The 20,394-nt window shown below is 48.7% G+C and overlaps 1 protein-coding gene across 13 annotated transcripts in view; it reads right to left on the reverse strand.

Moving 5' to 3' along the window:
* Positions 1-20,394, reverse strand: part of EPS8 (EGFR pathway substrate 8, signaling adaptor) — an 861,544-nt gene that overhangs the window by 666,027 nt on the left and 175,123 nt on the right. Inside the window, exon 1 of one of the 13 annotated variants that reach the window (XM_085652659.1) lies at positions 20,311-20,367. The exons of 11 other annotated variants lie outside the window; for them this stretch is intronic. The gene's annotated coding sequence lies outside the window, so the exon portion shown is untranslated. Of the gene's footprint in view, positions 1-20,310; positions 20,368-20,394 lie in introns of those variants that run through there. One more of the 13 variants, XM_085652646.1, reaches the window with a different exon arrangement.

Genomic DNA, 20,394 nt, shown 5'->3' on the forward strand with positions numbered 1-20,394 from the left:
TCCTGCTCGCACCGGAACTGCGCTGCTCGCTCCTAAAATAAGCATGAACCTCCGCCAGCCTGTTTCTTCGCACATCAACACCCCAGGAGGACTACCAACGCGAAGCTCCAGCCCGCTCGTCTGCAACTCCCACACTGCTCTTTGCGCCATGCCAACCACCGCCCGTGGCACTCTCCTTTGCTCTCAGCTACCCTCTCCAACGGCAAACGTGACTCGACGCAAAGCTTAAGAAGGTAAAACTTCAGCTGGACTAATCTGGGACTGTATCCTACCCGTACTCCATCCTGGTCTGGCTGAACTTTTGACTTTGACCTGGTCCAGCGCGACCAGATAGCCACCGTTGACGCTTTCTGCTTTTAGGAGCTATTGTACATTTTATTCTTTAAAAATGTATAACTCTTGTTCCACTGACTGGATTTTTGTCATTTTGGTATTGTTTTATTTACTAAATTAGGTTCTATTTTTCGAGCGGGATCTTTTTTGCGTTTTCACCGATTGAAGGGTTGCACAAATACTTGGGACTGCCGGAGAGCCCACAGCAAAATGGGCACACTCTGCCGGCCGGGCAATTATATCCGATGAATATCCTGCCATCTGACTAATCAGATGATGAAATAGCAAAAGATGCGTGCTGGGGTAGCTGAAGAGATTTGTGAGGCCCCTTAATGAGAATATATGGCCCATCCTGGCAGAGATAGCGGCCCACGACTGCAGACCGAGCAGCCACTCAGCGTCAAGTGCTTGGAGGCCGCACCCCAGTGAGTAGGAGATCTGGTTTCCCCAGGGGCGCTGTGAGGGACTAGTGGGGAGGCCAGAGCTTAGAGGTCCGTGCGGGCTGTGGAAGAGCAGGAGTGTTCGGCTGGAGCAGCTCAACAGCCTACATGCTGCTGAGACTACTAAAGGGAGAGTGCACCCTCTGGCACGTACATGCTTTACGAGTAAGAACCACCCAAACTGCAGTGCCTGAGGGCCGAAAGACCAAGCGTGTACCTGCATAACAGCAGTGAGATCTGGGCATTGTGGCCTGATCGGAGGTGCCCTGTAACTTGGCGTCATTTCCTGCTCTGCAGCGCTGAAAGGGCACCACCGGGACGCTTAGCAAATTCTCTGCGATCATACTCCCTTTAACTCCAATGAAATACTGAAGGCTCACCTGGGTGGTGTGCATCCTGCTTCATTAACTGAGACTGGTTGCTGGGGAGTGCACTGGATGGAATGGCGCCATCTCAATAGCGAACATTCAGTCACGCACTTGGCTGTCATATAGCAGTGCGGATTACGGACCACTGCCTGGGGGAGTGTGAGGTGCAGTGGAAGGCCTCAACTGGCAAGTGACACAGGGAAGTAGAACACAACGGCTAGTCTGGGTGATCATTTGTGGGTGCAACCCCCTCAGCGCACACTCCTTTATATACACAGCACCTGTAGTGAATTTAACAGTGTGGCACTAAAGGTTAAAATGTACGTCCTGGGCGAAAAGGAGGACGTTGGCAGAAGCACCAACCTCTCAGCTATACACTGCATCGCTGTGCTTCCTGAAGATGGGCCAGGGTCAGTGATATCTCAAGGACAACGGGCGATAATCGCAGAGAGAGCTTCTGAACCGTGTAAGGACAACCCTGTTGGCAACGATGTGGAAAGTAGATCAAACCCCAACATGCCTCAACTTTGCCCTAACACTGCGCTCCACAGAGCCATTACAGGACCAACAGCTAGATCATGAACAGGACTCAGCTCTCAGAGTACAACCGCACTAGAGACTGTACTGATGGCAATGCAGCAAAGCCTCCAGTCTACAGATAGGAAAATTGACTCCCCGAACCTGAGAATGGACCACATGGATAAGCAATCAACAAGGCTCATGGTGGCAGAGCAGCGGATTTCCATGGCAGAGGATGAGTTACAATCCGAGAGCACAAAATGCTTGAACATGGACAAGGTCCTTGCTGTAATTCAGGCCAAGAATGAAGATTTGGATGCCTGATTGCGTCGGAATAATATGCACATCACTGGAGTCCCAGAGTCAACAAACACTGGCAAAATAGAGACTAAATTATGACTACCACGCCATTTGGTCCCGAAAATCTGTTGCATCTCTTTGCGGTGGAGACAACGCACCAATAAATCATGGTGCAACTGTATCCTGAGACGCACCTGCTCCCAATAATAGTAAAATTGTTAAACTACAGAGATCGAAAATGCTCAGGCTGGCAAGGGAGAAGAAAGACCTTAACTAACAGGGTGACCAGATAGCCTTTTATCATGACTTTGCGGTGGTGGTACATGTGACCTGCCTGGAACTTCTCCCTATTAATAGACAATTACAAAAGGCTGAGATCTTGCATGCCATGCTGTACCCGGCATGCCTATGTATCAACTGCTGTGGAAATCAGAAAATGTTTGGAAACCCCAATACTTTCACTTTATTGAAGCGCGACCAGCCGAGAGAGGATATTGATGAGACGTTCATTTTACATTGTGCACAAACATGGGCTGCTCTGCCTACTGCATCACCTACGTTCTGGAACTGTGAAACGTTGTTGAGGAGGGGGGTGTGGTCTACTCTCCTAACTGATCAGCATGCCTTAGCTGCCCAAACTGGTCTGGTTGGGTGGCACATGACATATCTTACCAGGCCACCTCTGATCGCCTGGAGGAGAACTTGTAACCTGGCGACCCTCATGAGGGTGCAACCAGAATGGTTATGATAAGCAGAAATGTCTTATATGATTTGTTGTGCAATGTTATGATTTTGTTTCTGGAGTTTTTTTGTGGGTGGAAACGTCTTGAGCAAGTTCAAGATGCTAAAGTGGGTGGTGGGAGGGAGGTATGTTAGTAGTTATCAATGCCACCAGAGTGCTGCTTACTACACCACTTTCACTGTGCACTACCCATTTGCCATCTAAAACTATAGTATGGCCCAGCCCGGGGGACACATAAACCTTTTAGCTGGGAACATAAGGGGCTTAATAATCCTTGCAAAACCTGACTGGTGCTCTCCTACTTAGAACCACATAAAATACAGATCACATTTCTACAGGAGATACATATGACGCGCAGTACAGAACACACCATTGTATAAGTTGGCATCATCCTACTCTTCCTACTCTAAAGGTGTCATGATAATGGTAAAACGGGGGTGCCCTTTACAATAACCCTCGCTATAGTGTATTAGCAAGGCCGGAATGTTTAAGGCAATATGCACACAACTACAAAACCTTGCACTCCCTAGTACGCAATTATGAGTGTAACCCTAGCCATGTCACAAGACAGAATGCTGATTAATATAGGACTGTCTTAAGCAGCTTCCTAAATTTAACAATCAGAACGGATGCAGATATGATAAAGCAAGTTATTCCAATAGTACAGGGCTAGGTAAGTAAAAGACCTGACACTACATCTTGTCCGGTGAACACGAGGAAACATAAGCAAGGATTTATCCCTAGAGCTCAAATTCCTAACTTGACAGTGGTAAATAGCTGGGACCGTAACTCATTAGTGGTTTGCATGGAAGGCAACACATTTTAATAATTGCCCCTTTCTTAATTGGCAGCCAATGCAGGGCTCTCAGTAAAGGTTCAGACACAGAGCTGGAAGGGAGATTACAAACAAGCTGTGCAGCTGGGCTTTGGACCACTTGCATTTTGGACATTAGATTCTCATGTGTTGATGGGAGTAGAGAATTGCCATAATCTAATTTGCTAATAATTGGAGCCTGAACAAGAGTTTTCCATGCAGAAGTTGGAAGATAGGAATAAGCTTTCTTCAGTAGACGCATCATTTTTAAGAAGCTACCACTAATGGATCCAACACGGTCTTTCACAGATGAAGACTGATCTATTTTAAGGTCAAGATTCTTAACTACCTGTTAAGGCATAGGAGCAGGACATAGTTCTATAGGCCACCACTCTGATGTCCAAAGTTGCTGGGCCTTACCAAACAGCATGATCACGGTTTTCTCGGCATTTAGTTGTATGCAGTTTGTTACCATCCATTCTGCAACCGCTTTCATGCCATTGGAGAACTGGACCTTAACTATATCCAAGTCTTTATCAACAGAGAAAATAAGCAGTGTATCGACAGCGTATTATATAATTTCAAATCCAAGGGTTCTAGCGATAGTAGCTAGGTGGGGCCATATATATGTTAAACAATGTGGGGCTTAAGCAGAAGCCCTGAGCTACCACCTTGTTGATCAACATGGTACGAGACTTAAGTGCCCAGAGAGATGGTATGAATTCTATTTTCTAAGAAATCTCAGAACCAATGCAAAGCAGTATCAAATCAAATTTCAAAGCTTTATTCGACAGCATGTCATAAAAGCATGTTTACATCCTAACAATAAATATAAATACTATTTTTAAAAACAATGTACAATTTTTAAAATTACATTAAACCATGATGCTGGCGAATAGTTCCGATAAATTAATACCATCAATTTAAAAAACAAACCTTTATAACAAAATTAGAACAATGACCTTGGTGTCAGATACTCATTATCCAGCTTCTAGCATTTTTAGGGTACGCAAACGTATTACCCAGGCCCACCCCAAGAATTTTGCTACAGCAATAACCAAGCATGGGGTGCAATCAGATTCGAGTATCCTTAGGGCATCCTTGTATCTACGTATTCCCAAATTTAAACATACTGGTTTTATCCACCTTCGACGTGGAATAACATACAATGGACAGACAAACAATAGATGGCCAGCATCTTCAATCAAATCTCGACAGTGAGGACAGCTATTATCATGATTAGATAACCAATTTTGGGTGAATGCTTTAACAGGGAGAGACCCAATTCTAAACTGAAAATACAGTTTTCTATCAGAGGGCCTCTCTATGTAATCCCAAAATGCCTCACAAGATGTAATACATTTAATGTCGAGGTATCGTCCTGTTAGATTGGAATTCTGGCCAGTGTTAAAAGCAGATGTTAAAGTCATGTCCCAGTACATTTTTTTGAGTACAGGCTTTGGAGGAAATTTTAACCCATTTGGATCATTCCATAGATGCCCCAGGTCTAGTTTTATTAACAAGTCTCTGATTTCTTTAAGCCATGCTATAGAGTGAAAATGGTCAGCCCTAATAATGTCTTTTAGGGCAGTAGCATAGTGCGCAAGTTCCGGTGTGACCATGATGCGTCGCCAATAAAGGAGTGGGCGCAATCGTGCCAAGTCCTCAACTCTTTTCCTACCAAGATCATATGCTAGTGGAATCATTGGGGTACTTCGGGGAACTCCCGTTAAGCAACGTAAGAACTTATTTTCAGCTAATCTTAGTTGTTTCAGGTTGCCAAAGCCCCATAATTCCGATCCATATAGTACAGCACTAATAGCCTTCATATTGTAAATCTCTAAGGCTGGAGTGATGGGTTTAGTCAAGGATAGTTTATATTTCGAAACAATTGCTCCCGCTAACTGGTGAAATTTTAGGGCAGCCATATCAATATGGTTTGTCCATTTCATATTGTTCTGGAGGGATATCCCTAGATATGTAAATGCCTCTACTTGTTCCAGCGGGGTGCCGTTGAATTTAATAACACCTCTAAAATTTTGTCGCTTGTTTAAGCACATAAACTTTGTTTTGGAGGTGTTTATTTCAAGACCACGTTCTCGACAAAAGTCACCGAATGCATTTAGCGCCTTCTGCAGGCCGCTAGGTGTCCGTGAGACTATCAGTGTGTCGTCCGCGAACATGAGAACAGGCACGCGAGACCCAGCCAATACAGGAGCGTCTGTGGGGGAACGGCTCAGATATTCTACAATGCCATTGATAAACAGGGAGAACAACGTGGGTGCCAAGACACATCCCTGCCGAACACCACGCTCTACAGGGAATGTGTCAGTAACCTCCCCCTGCGTTCCCCACCTAATTCGTGCATAGTTCTCGTGCAAGCGGACGAGTAATGTTAGCAGTTCCGGTGCTATCCCTGCTTCGTCGAGAACCCTCCATAGTTTGGTGAGTTTGGAGTAAACGTGCTATACCCAAAAAGAGGAAATGGCTGTTGGATCTGGTCGATTGCACGCACAACTGGAACTTTATGCAGAAGAATTACCACTGGCTTTGAGATCCCCTCACAAACATACCTGCTGTCTAACCCGGACAAGTAACATGGGGCGGTGTCCTTGGGAGATGGGAAAAAACAAACGTTGCATATTAATATCTGCATATGTACTAATGAAATTGCATTATGGGTTTGCTCAGTTCATATATATATATATGTGGCACTGGTGAGCATAATGTTGATGTATTCTTTGAATACTTTTGAAAACATCAATAAAGCCAATTTTAAAAAAAAGTACTTTTCACATCGCCTCGAAGTTAAGCCTGACTGCTCTGTGCAAAGCTACCAGGGATTGAGCACAGGTTAATTTGAGGTTTGCTTTTGCCTTACCCTGACTAGGATTGTGGTGGCTGCTTGAGAAGGGTTCACACTTCAGTCAATAAGTAACCCAATATCTAGCTTTGGAGGAAGCAGCGGGATTTGAACCAACACCTCCAAAGAGACTGGAGGAAAAGAAACTCGTCATGGAGGATAGAATTGCCTTGGAGTGTTTGGCTCCTGAGAGGAGCCTTAAGGAGTTGGACCTAAAGACCAGACAGTCAGAGTCCAGCAGTGATAGTGGCAACGTTTCTCAAGTACCCTCCGGAGTCAAGAGCGTCCATATTCCTAAAGGTTCGGTGCCCGACTTTGTTGTGGGAGAAGATATTGACAAGTAGTTTGAGACTTGTAAGATTGCCTTACAGATTCACTGGTTTAAGAAAAATTAGAACATTGGAATACTGGGAGCTCCACTGAAAACAATGGAGTGCTCCGGGCTTCTAATGGCCGGTAGAATCCCAGAGCTCCAACATTCCCCTTGTTTGTACACAGCTGTTGGTGTGAACGAAAGCCCTCACGGAGCCTGAGGGGATTTCAATCCACTATGACTCAGTGAGGCCTTTGTTTTAAAAATTAGAACATTCTGCCCTCTAGTGGAAGAATGTTCTAATAACCTTAGAGCCCTTCATAGTGGGCTCTACCAGTCATTAAAGGCCTGCTCCCTTGTTAAAGAACCTCGCCTTCGGCTCAGGCGTTTAACGCTGGAGCGGGCTTTTAATGGACAGTAAAGCCCGCTATGGCAGGTTCTAAAGCTATATTATTTAACTTGAGAACAAGGCATGTGGGTGAAATGTGGGACTCCAGGGGCAATCATCCAGCCATCCATGTGGTATTTGTAAAGCGCAAACTGATCACTCCTAAGGGTGTCAAGTCGCTGGGGGCCGTCGGGGAGATTAATTGAGCCATTACCTAGAGTCACATGGTGCTGTGCTGTTCTGAGCAGCCGCGGGTGCAGGGATCGAACCGTGAGCCCCACGCTCCAGAGTCAGCCACTCTGGCCCCGTATTAATTTGAGGGACCATACTAAAGTAAAAGTCAAAAATAATGCCGGATTTCCAGATGTATCATCTAGATTAGCAAGAGGCCTCTGCTGATTTGGCCACAAAGCAGACATCCATCCAGAAGAAGACCTGCCAAACACCCAAAAAAACACAAATTACTCTAGTTTAGGTTAAAGGTGTTTCTGACCATTAAGTCTGCCTCTGTTGCCATACAGGACTGAAAAGTACTGCTTTGGTAGTATTGGGGCCAGTTAAGTCCAGGAAGCAGCTGTGAATCATAACCAGATATGTCAAAACCACATTAGACTAGAGAATGATGTATTAAGGACCACACGGGTAACAGATCTATGATCAGAGCAGGAAGGAATGAAAAAAAAGGTAAGTCAGAAAGGAAAGAAGAAGTCCATCTTAAAAGCACAAGAGGCAACATGCATGGCACTGTGTTTGCTGGTCAGTGCTGTATGATCAATATTGTCAGATGTGGCAGAGTGATTAATAGTGTCTTTATTCAGCAATGATCTGGTACTACCACAGTTTAAGGAGACGTGGACTGTCCGGCATCATTTCTGTGCATAGTCGAGGGCATTGGAGGCTTCCAAATAAACTGGAAATGTAACTTTTTTTCAACTCCACAAATATCCTGGAAAGAAAGCACAAACCCCACTCTGATGATTGATGACCAAGAGGTCTTTCTTGCCTAGGCGTGATAATAGCTTTATTAAAGGGTGAATGTACACAGGTGCTGACAAGAAAGGGATTAGGAGAATGATAATATGGGAGTGCACAATCCGCTAAGCCTTCCTCGGGAAGAAAGTATGTTGTATTAGTGCTACACTAAGCCAAATGCCAGGATTTAAGAAATAACACATTTAAAAGTGTCCAAATTTAGTTTTAAAGATAAAAGTCTAACAAGAAATTAAGCTATCAATGAAGAAAATCGGTATGCTAATTGAATCGAGACTTTATAAAGGTGCTAATGTCAAAACCTAATGCAGTTGTTAAGTGAACAGATCTGTAAAACTGCCTCCGAAATGCAGGATGGACAGGAAGCTTGTTCTGGTTAGAAACTGCCACATAAGGGAAGGAAAGTACGAGGAAGAGGATCAAGTGGGGAATTTGTTTAAAAGAAATCCAGTTGCTTCAATAGAAATTAAGTTGGAATCACTTTTTCCACAGCAATTAGTTAGAAATAAGTACGTTTTTCAAGACCTTCAGTCTGTTAAGTCTACAGATCTGTTAATATCATCAGCGACCATCTGATATTTAAAAATGTTTAATTAAAAAGTTAAAGAAAGATCGAGTAGTGGTAATAGAAAGGCACCACGGGTTGTGATGCTCAGTACCTCACTGAAAGGTAGGTTTGATCGGTGAAGAAGCCGCACAAATGAAATCCGCTCTTTAAAGCACTGGCCCTTGAACAGAAAAATAGTTTGTGTGTTTTAAGTTCTGCCTTGCATTTCATTTATGATTTTGGAGTCCTGATTATAAGAGAATCAACGTTACATCGTTTTACAGACTCCGAATATAAGGAGGGTGCAATCTAAAATGTTTGGACACCTTACCATGAAGAATGTCCCAAATTTTACACTGAATACAAGTGTTAATGAAAGACTGCAGTCTCACGATCATCCCTCAGGGAAGACACGTATTCCAAATGCTTATTATGGAGTAAATTTGGGGAAAGATGATATCAAGGCCTCCAAGTCCATCTTCATGATCAGAATTTCTAGGCAACGTGAGAGGCAGCTGCAGGATCAGAAACTGTCTAGCATAATTATCTGTTCACGGTACAAGTTGTATTTCCTCTAACAAGACTGGTGAGACAAGAAAGAGACAAGTCAGCACATTGCCAGCATGTGTGGACTCAGTAGGTTGAAACGCTAGTTAATGATCCGAAAGAGTGCCTAATCAATGTGTAACCTCTCAAAACTGACTTAAATTTGCCCATACGGGAGGAGCCTAGCGCGCAACCAAGATGGCCGCGTAGGTGCGAGGCTCCCGAGGACCTCCGCGACCTCCTGCATAAATCCTGACAGAATCCTGTCCCAGATGAGGGGACTGTATTTGTGAGCCCGTGCAGAGGTGACGCCCGTTTTCCGTTTTTAAATCGGACCTCGGACACCGGCAGGAGCATCGATTGAGGTTTGCGGCCTTCTCCACGCCGGTCCCCCGTACTGGAGTTGTGGGGCGATCCGGACACAAAGTGAACAACAGCGGCGGGCAAGGCTGGGTGGCTCGCGTACCCCGCACTTTCACTTTTGCGCCCTCCTTGCTGCCAGGCGAGGTTGGGTTGCGGGGCGGTGTGCGGTGCTGTGGCCTCGTTGGGCTGCCCGCCGGCTGCGATCCGTCCTGAGGAGCGGTGGTCGCCCCCCCCCGGAGCCCTTGAACGGGATTGTCTGCCCCCTTTCTGAGGAGATTGGCTCGATTTGGGGATTGCGACCATGGCCACAAAACAAGATGGCGACCGGGCCAAGGTAAAGTCGACCCGTCGTGGCACGGCCCAACAATCCAATAACATGGACCGCTACACCCTCCAGAAGGGATCTCCAGAGGTGCTGCGTAGGTCCCCCACGGGCCCGACTGATGCTCCTGTTCCGCCCACGGACCTGACCCTCCGGGACGTCATGGGCGCCATCGCCGAGATGAAGGCCTCGGTGGACCAGCGCTTTGACACTCTGGCGCAGAAGATCGACTCGGTCCTCGTGGACGTGGGCCTCGTGAGAGCCGATCTGTCCAAAACAAATGACCGGGTCGATTCTTTGGCCCACTCTACTTCGGGCCTCACAACTGACGTGGCGGCCCTCCAACAGGAGGTGCGCTGGCTTGGCCAGGCGAGCGCCCTGATGAATCGTCGACTGGAGGATTCCGAGGGTCGGGCCCGGAGAAACAACGTCCGCATTATCGGGGTGCCGGAGGGACGTGAGGCGGAGGCAGCGGATCTGTTCGTGGAGGACCTGGTCCTCACCCACCTACAGCCTCGGGGGCTGAGCAAATTCTTTGCAGTGGAACGGGCCCATAGGGTCCCCGGGGGTAGACCTAAGATCGGCGCCCCTCCGAGGCCTCTCATCGCCCGGATCTTCAATTTTAGGGACAGAGACGCTATCCTGCAGACTTCTAGGCTCCAAGGGCCAGTCAGACTTGATAACATGGATGTTAATTTCTATCCTGACTTTACCCCGGCGGTCCAAAAGCAGAGACTAAGCTTTCTGGGTGTCAAACGTCGCCTGCGAGACCTGAATCTCAAATATTCGATGCTTTTTCCAGCTAAGCTGAGGGTGGAGGTAGATGGCCGCACGCATTTTTTTGATCGTCCCGAGGCGGCCGGAGACTGGCTGGACACTTTGCCCGGAGATCGGGGGCGGGGGGGCGGGGGGGGAGCGGTTGGTGGGGAGGGCCCGCCGGACCAGGACTAAGGGACTAATGGTAGGCCTTGCTCCGGGCTGTGTTGTTGTCACCATTGACTGTTAGGGTAAGTTCCCCTCCTGTGGAGGTCGTGCGGGGTCTCTTGGGGGATCTCCCTCCTCCTCTGGGGGACTAGTTAGTTTTCTTCTATGGGGCGACAGGCACACTGCACTTTGGGGGGGCTGTTTGGGCTCATGCAGGGGTGCAGGGTGGGGGGAGTTCTGTTGGGATGGGTGGGTTGGGGTGGGGTGTGGTTCGTTTCTACCGCAAGGCAAACCCTTTATTGTACTGGTGTTTTTGAGTTGCTCTCGGGGGGACAAATGATGGCTTTTGTATGTGATGGGGGGTAGGGACCTGACTTTGTTGTCCTGGAACGTTAACGGGCTGGGGGATAGGATTAAGCGGGGTGTGGTCCTGCAGTATCTGAAACGGATTTCGCCTGATGTGGTCTTTCTGCAGGAGACACACCTTATTGGTAATTCCTTTTGTGCCATGAATCGACGTGATTATCGTTTGGTGGCCCACTCGGGCTTTACATCAGGCTCACGAGGGGTGGGCATTATGGTCAAGACCTCGCTCCCGCTAGAAATAGACGAGGTGCGCCACGATGAGCGGGGACGCTACACTGTTTTGGTGGGGAGAATGGAGGGCAAAGTAGTCGTCTTTGTCTCAGTGTACGTCCCACCGGGGTTACAGTCCACCACCTTTGCGGACTTGGGACGCCTCCTTCTTGACCTTCCGGGGGGGCTTCTGGTGGTTGGGGGGGGACTTCAACGCGGTGGCTTCTGGGACTATGGATCGTTATCCCCCTAGGGACCTCCCCCGGGCACAGGCGTGGCTGTCGGGCCTTTTGGACACACTGGGATTGGTAGACTGCTGGCGTTTAAAGCATCCCACTCAGCTGCAGTACACCTTCCATTCGGGTGCCCATGGTAGCCTTTCGCGGCTTGATCATATCCTTGTCCCTGCGGCCTATGCCGGGAGGGTGGGGGAGGTGCGCCATTTGGCTAGGGGCATTTCAGATCACTCCCCGCTCCTGTTGCACTTTGGTGTCTTCCTGAGGGGGGAGGGCAGGGTAGCTCCAATCAACGCTTGGTACCTGCGCGACCCCACTATTCGCGCTGACTTGATTAAATCCTTGCAACGGTATTTCGAGGAGAATGTGGGGTCAGTCCTGTCGGCTATCTCCCTGTGGGAGGCTTTCAAGACAGTGCTGAGAGGGGAGGCCCTCTCCTTTATTTCCCATGCCCGGAGGCGCGCACAGGAGGAGGTGACCCGGGTGGAGGCCGAAATTACTGAATTGGAGGGTGATTTGGGGAGTGGGGTGACTGACGCTGCGCTCCACGTTCTGCACCTTAAGCAGGCGGCCTATAGGGCCCTCGTCACGGAGGCGGCCAGGGGCCTCAGCAGAGAGCAACAGGGGCGATTGTATGATGTGGGTGATAAGGCGGGCAAGTTGATTGCGTGGTTGGATAAGAAGGAGAGAGCGAGTCGTGTGGTCCCGCTGATTGAGAGGACGGATGGCGTGCGTGTCATTGACCTGGAAGGCATTGTTTCTTGCTTCGCGGATCATTTCCGCGAGGTATATTCCCCGGTTTCTCCCTGCTCGGAGGAGGATTCCCATGCCCTGCTGCGTGACATCGCGCTCCCCTCCCTTTCTGTGGAGGACAGGGAGTTGCTGGATGCCGCCCCCGCCTCGGACGAAATCGCCCTCGCCATCCGCTCGGTCGCTTCTGGCAAGGCCATGGGCCCGAACGGCATTCCTATCGAGTTATACAAGCTGCGACCGGATGTACTGGCACCCCACCTCCACGCAATGTTCCTTGCGGCCCACTCGCGGGGCTCCCTCCCGCCGGACCAGCGTCTGGCTACCATCAAGGTCATCCACAAGGAGGGGAGACCTCGAGATCGGGTCACATCCTATCGGCCTATCTCGCTCTTGAATGCGGAACCTAAAATCCTCGCCAAGGTGCTCGCCAACCGGCTGGTCGGAGTGGTGGGCGACCTGGTCCACCAAGACCAGTCCGGCTTTATCCCCCATCGCAATACGGCTCTTAATCTGCGACGCCTGCACGGCGTGCTAGCGCGTGTTCCGTTCGTGCGGGAGCCGGCCATCTTGGCGTCGTTGGACGCCACTATGGCGTTCGACACACTCGAGTGGCCGTACATCTGGGCGATGCTGGCGAAATTTGGCTTTGGGCCGGGTTTCATCAGCTGGGTCAAATTGTTGTACTCGGACCCACTTGCGCAGGTGGTGGTGAATGGTCGAGTCTCGGCCCCATTCGTGCTGGGACGGGGCACGCGACAGGGTTGCCCCCTGTCGCCGCTCCTGTTCGCACTGGCTTTGGAACCCCTGGCAGAGTGGCTGCGGTGGCACCCTTCTATCCGAGGTCTCCGTTGGTCCCCTGAGTATGAGGACCGCGTGTCTCTCTATGCAGACGACATCCTTTTGTACTTAGCCTCCCCGCGCAAATCACTGATTGTCCTGGTCGATGTTCTGCACTCTTTTGGCCGCAATTCAGGCCTTGTCATCAACTGGGCCAAATCCTGTATCTATGTGCTTTCCGGGGAGGCTCCTGTCCTCCCGCGGGGCTGTCCGATCCAGATTGCCTCGGAGGGATTTCGATACTTGGGTGTCTACATTACGCTGGACCCGGTGGCCCGCTACGAGCGAAATTTGCTTCCCCCCCCTCCAGCGCTTGAAGGAGGACGTTGCGCGCTGGCGGCGCTTGCCACTTTCGCCACTCGGCCGGGCGGCGTTGTTCAAGATGATGTCACTGCCGCGCTTCCTGTACGCTCTCCAGAACACTATGGACTTGGTCCCAGCGCGCTACTTCCGTGAAGTGGAGGGTCTACAGCGCCGCCTGTTCTGGGATGGGAGGCCGCGTATAGCCTTGGCAAAGTTGACGCTCCCGTGGTACGACGGAGGAATTGCCCTCCCGGATATCAAACGGTATTACTGGGCCTCCCAGTTAGCTGCAATTAATCAGGGCCTCTATGGGCCCGCCCTAAACCCGGCATTTGAAATGGACAAGATGCTCCTGCCCGGTGGCGACTACAATCGAGCGCTCTACGCTAGTGTGCCCGATTCCCGCTTGACGGGACCCACGCGTGTCATGGTGCGAGTATGGCACGCGGCTAATGCAGCTATGGGCTGGAAGGACCGTTTGACCCGGGCGTCACCGCTGTATGCGTCTGAGAGGTTGGGCTCTCTGTGGACCTCGAAGGGCTTTGAGCAGTGGGACACTATAGGCATCAGTACAGTGGGGGATCTCTGGACGAGGGGAGGATTTAAAACATTCGAGACGTTGCAGGCGGAGTTTCAGCTGCGGGGCAGTGAATACTTTCGGTACCTGCAGGTCCGTCACGCGCTGGGCTCCGTCTTCCCAGACGTGGCCTCCATCCCGGAGTCCTCCCCCCTGGAGGATCGAGTGCTAGATGGCCATGTTCCGGACAGCACGATCTCCCTCATTTACAAGAAATTGATAAATGATCGCTCGGGCTTACTGACTGGCCTCCGCGGGGCCTGGGTTGCCGATGGGCTGGAGTTGGACGACGAGGACTGGATTTCCGCGGTGGCCTCTCCGAAGGAGGTGGCCATCCCGGCTCGCCTTCGTTTCGTCCAGCTTAAGATACTCCACCGGGTGTACATGACGGGGCCAAGGCTTCTGCGTATGGGCTATGCCGAGGACGGATTGTGTAAGCGTGGGTGTGGTGCCTCAGCGACCTTTTTGCACATTTTGTGGGAATGCCCGAGGGTGGAGCGATTCTGGCGTGGTGTGCATGAGGTCCTGCGAGCGGTTACGCATGTCGCGCTGTTGCCTGAAGCGAGGAGATGTTTGCTGAATGTGTGGGAACCGACCGATTACTCGGTTCCGCAGACGCGATGGGTGACTCTGGGCTATATGGTGGCTAAACGGGACGTTGCACAGCTATGGGGATCCCAGAGGTCCCCGGCGGTGTCGGCCTGGAAAGAACACATGGATTGGTGCATGTTCCGAGAAAAGGTGGTGTATGTGGCGCGGGGTAAGCCTGGGGCATGGGTGAAGATATGGGGCCCCTGGAACGCCTACCGCGGGGATATCTGCGAGCCGCCGTTGTTGCCTCCCGCTTCACCAGCTCCATCCCCCTAGTTTCCTTCCTCCCTCAGTTCCGAGCACAGTGTTCTCCCAGTCCCGGACCTGTTTCCCTTCCCCTCTCGGGGGTTTTCAGTGGATGGTTTGGGGTCCCCCATTTGAGGAGCACGTGCTGCCAATTTCGATCGTGGGTTGCCTTGCGGGTGTGTGTTTATTTTTGTTGTTGTGTTGTATAAAATGAAACCGTATTGTGGGCTCAGAGCCATATGGCCCGCGTTGTGGATACCTCCTGCCTTAGTATCTATGTAAATCTAAGTGCCTAATTGTATGTATGTCATTTGTTATCGTCACCTTAGCGGCCGGCCGGAAGGTTGTAGGCCCATACCTGTATATATTTGAGATTGCAATAAACGGTTTCTAAAAAAAAAAAAAAAAAAAAAAATTTGCCCATACATTAAAATCACCAGGGTGCGGTAGCTCTAATGGCACACAGGTCAGGAATACTAGCAAGATATTCCTTGAAAGTGGATAACTGACTGGGTGGATGGTAGACAATGACAAAAACCTACTGAAGACCGAATGAAAGAACAAGCAAGTATGTCTGCAGCTGAGAAGCGATGTCAAATACCCCGAGTAACTGTAATGAATTCTAGAAAAAGACTAAATCTCCCTATTACGCGTTTCACAATCTTCATGAATAACGTTTAACCTGCAGGAAGGGCCCAAACTGTCAGTTGGCTGAATGCTGCTGGCCGCAGCTAAATCCAAGTCCCATTCAGTAATTTGCTTCTGTTCAGCTAGTCGTCATGGGTTAAGTAGCATACATTTCAAAAATGAAGTTTTTGACTAGCACTTATGTAGTATATTCACTCTGCATGCCTCCGGCTGCAAATTCAGCCTGTAAGCCTTCACAGTCATTGTTATCCGTGCTTAAATATAGAAAATAGACTCCTGTACAAGTAAAACAGTTACCATTCTGAGAAACGAATGGCACAGCTGACTCGGTTATAATGACAAAGTCTACCCTGCTCCCTGCATTATCCTGTCATGACAGGCACATCGGGTTTTGCCTTTGGCACGCCAACTGCACAGACGCATCACACCTCTCTATTCATGTAGGTATTTGCAGATCTGCATGTATTCAGAGGACTCTGAACAACTAGAGCACCCCAGAGCAGATGCAAACCCACCTATGATGGCCACTACTGCTAGCAAAATAATTAAGCTGATCGGCCGGGACATAAAAAATGCCAAAGATGAAAAAAGACCGCTCCTTTCAAACTCACCGTACCTTCTATAATGTCACACGGTCACATTAGTTTATCACAATACAACGTGCAGCGTTAGTATGCTAAAACATCACATCAAATAATACAAATCTTGCAATAACCACAAAAAACATGAATTTGCAAAGCCAGTAGGTTTGGCCTTGGCAAGCGTGCACTTTTTGTATCTTTTTTTTTTTTGCACAGGTATGCAAAAAAATAGCAAATGTATTAAAAAAAAAAAATCATGTAAAAACAACTGAGTGGCCTAAAATCCCAGGCACACCAGTGCTGGCACTAATGGGGAAACCATCTTCCAGGCAGCTGTGCACATGAAATCAGGCAAAATGTCATGATCTACAATGCAAAAAAGCCAGTGTCTGAAGAGAGCTGCGCGACTATCCGATGCTGTATGTTATGGTGGGTGGAAGCAAAATGTGAATTACAGCTGAACCGATCAAGAGAGGAAGGGAGTTGACCAAAAGCACCTGCACATATGTAATTATGTATGTTTCTAGGTTCTGCCTGCTGTATTTTAACATTATACACAGAACTTATGGGACTCCAGCGATGTTCCACTGAACAGACGCTAGCAAGGCAATAGGTTGCCCCAAATGTGGTGGACAAGAGGTGACCTACTATCGTTTGGTATGTACGCACATACTTGAATGCTGGTCACAGGTTGTGTAAATAGGTATGGTAATCACCTGTACTTCACAACTGCAGTCCACCCACAGGAATGCTTGTTAGGCAATGATGCAATCCACTTAAAAGATAAAACTAAATCCAGGTTTGTACAATTTAATTTATTATTAGTCAAAAGACACATTTCAATATCTTTGCTAACAAATCGAAAACCAGTAGTGATGAACTGGATAAAAGGCGTCTCAGAATGGTCCCTCGCTGAGGAAATTAGGATGAAATAGGTATGGTGAGATGAAAAACTGCAATAAGATCATGACACTTTGAAGGCTCTATCCAGGAATTTAATATAGACCTCCCGTCCCCAAATGAGACCCCCAGGATCGACTCCTTGTGTGAATGTGAGAAATCAGTTTTAATAACAGTGTGAACAGAGCTGATTGAGATAAAGTTATGTTTTGTGAAATAGAAGCAGGCATGGCTGTGTACTATGCAGACTTACCCCCTTCCCTGCGAGGGTAATTCCCCCACGGTGCGGAGGGGGGGGGCGCGCGGCGCCGCTGTGCTCGCGACGAGCTCAGCTCTAAATGACTCACAGTGGAGCTGTGCTCATGAGGAGCTGAGCTCGTCATGGCCCCGCCCACTGATTAATTCTCCCGCACTGGCAGGGAATTTATCGTGCGTTGGCAGGCCGCGGCCGTTATGACGAGCTCAGCTCGTCACGAGCACAGCGGCACCGCACCCCCTCCGCACCGTGGGGGAATGCACCATTCTGGCAGACTGCATCGATTCAAGCACCAACAGAAGCAATGAAATCTTCACCATTGTGAAAGATTCCACTTCACCATCACTCACATCCTACTCGATCTCTAGCTCGCAAGACCTGTGCATCAATCTCTCTCTATTCTTCAGCAAGAAAATCACCACCAGCTACAGCAACTTGACCCTGCAACCAGACCCGACCAACCTTGCCACACGTCTCTTGATCTTATCCAAAGCTAACCACACTGCCTGCCCTCACTCCAGAGGAAACCCCTGCTATCATAAAAGCCATCTACTTAGGGTCGCCTCAAACCCCTGCCCTCACCACACGTACTCCAGGGGACTGCAATCCATCAGTGCCATGTTCAAACCTATTCTTAATGTGTCCACCTCTTCCTCAACCTTCCCAGATGCCTGCAAACGCATACCAGTCCTCCACTGCTGAAGAAACCCTATGCGAACCCTTAACACTTGCCAACTACAGACCAATTCCCATTCCCAGCCAATGTGTTAGAGAAAATCAGTAACAGACACCTCACTGAATACCTCAACCACCACCAAACAGTCACCACCACTGTGTCTGGTTTCAGACCCAACAGGTGTAGAAACTACCCTCATCCCTGCCACGACTGACATACACATGACTCTGGACAGAGTAAACACAGCGTGCCTCATCCTACTCTACCTCTCTGCAGCATTTGATAAAGTCTCCCACCCCAACCTCATCCAATGCCTAAACAACATTGGAACCCAAGGACAAGCACTCTGATCGATATGCTGCTTCCTGACTGGAAGGGCCCCATCAGTCAGCCTGGCATATTACACCTCAGACGTACGCGACCTCATCTGCAGAGTTCAGCAAGGATCCTACCTGAGCGGACCCTCTTCAAAGCATACTTGATCTCAATAGCCAGCATCATCCGCTCTCACAGTATCAACGCCCTCTCCTATGCCGATGACAGGGAACTCATTCTTTCCCTCAAGGACCAATCACCCAGTACCGAATCAAGTTAATTGCCTGCATGACTGAAATCACACACTGGATAAAGACCACTGTCTAAAGAGGAACACCAAGACAGAAATTGTGACATTCGGGAACAGCACATCAGCTTGGGACTCCACCAGGTGGCCAATAGAGCTAAGACCGACACCCAGCCCCACTACCCACCCCAAGAATATTGGGATCATCAACGACAGCACACTCGTCATGACCGCCCGAGTCAATGCTGTCACTGCCTCATGCTTCCATACCCTAAAGATGCTTTGAAAGAATTTCAAATGGCTCCCAATCAGCACCTGGAAAGTCATCATGAACACCATGGTCACAAGCAAGCTGGCCTATGGAAACAGCCTCTATGCAAGGAGCAACACAAAACTCACCAGAAGGCTGCAGACCATTCAGAACTCGGTGGCCAGAATAACTCTCAACCTCCCATACAGCACTCACATCGTACCACACCTGATGGAGTTCCACTGGCTCCCCGTTCTCAAACAAGCACAATATAAACTCCTCACCCACACTTTCTAGGCACTACATAACACTGGACCCCCATGCCTCAACAATCGCAGATGCTTTCACATACCTTCCTGGCTTCTCCACTCATCCAGATTCCTACTTGCACAAATCCCACGCATACGGAAAACCAGATCTGGCAACTGAGCCTTCTCCTGCACCGCTTCTAAAGCATGGAATTACCTGCCACTGCACATGAGCTTCCTCCTCACTTCTTGAATTCTGCAAGAAAATGAAAACCTGGCTTTTCCAGTAGTCCCACTAGGCCCTAGTTGTGGCCAGAATCTCACCTGCTTAGCACCAGTGCACTCCACAAATCTGCATAACACATCATTTACCTAGCTACATTCCACTATGTAAAGGCACTTTCAATAAATAGTGTTTAGTTTCTGTGGGTAACTAATGGAACAAATATTAAAAAAATATATATTTAAAAAAATTATGCATGTGTTTATCATTTTTTGGAAAACAGGAGGCTGACGAGACACATAAAACGGCCTCTAGGTTAGATCTAAATTACAATATACAAAGGTTCCCAGAATCTGGAGTTACAAAGAAGTTTAAAAAACACAACACCCCAAATCAAAGCAGTGAAGAAAGTTATTCTAAGGTATAAGAAAATAAATGTGAAAAAAGGACAGTTTTTCTTCAAGTGTTTGACTAGGTCATTGATGCCCCATGGGGTACGTTTAGTGGTTGGCTCCTTTTAAAGTTTTTACTTCCAGAATGAAACTTTTCTGGAGGTCTGTTGCCTTCAAATTCCTGCAAAACAGCTTTGTCTAGGAAAAACTGCAGAGATTAACAAGTCGGAGAAGCGTCCTTTTCGGAGAGGCTTAACCACTAAGTCTTTGTGAATTAAATAATCTAAGGAATAATCCTGGAACTCGATGATAAAAATAGATTTCAACAAATACAACAACTTCTAAAATGTATTAAAATGGAAATGTGCATTTGCACATTTTCCTGAATAGGAAGATATTTCTGCTGAGGATAACTCCTTTTACCCTACGCTCGGTTCACCACTACATGTGCCAATAACAGACGTTGCTTTTCCAAGCAGGTAAACTATCTGAAAAGTGCTTGAACATGCCCACAAGCCTTTGAGTTTGTGGATGTTACCAGTCGTGGCCGGCATGTATCAGGGGTGGGGGCAGGGTGTTGACAGGCGAGTGGTCACAAGGAAAGGGGGGGGTGAGGGGGTGGACGGGTGAGTGGTCGCAAGGGAAGGGGGGTGTGTTTAAATAATAAAAAAATTAAAACATACCTTTCCCGGGGCCCGCATCTTCAATGCTGGGTCTGCTCCTGTTTTCCTGCCTCTACAGGAACAGGGAGCAGACAGCCTCCCTCC

The sequence above is a fragment of the Triturus cristatus genome, chromosome 4_1, assembly GCF_964204655.1.
Source record: "Triturus cristatus chromosome 4_1, aTriCri1.1, whole genome shotgun sequence".
In the NCBI taxonomy this organism is placed as follows: Eukaryota; Metazoa; Chordata; class Amphibia; order Caudata; family Salamandridae; genus Triturus; species Triturus cristatus.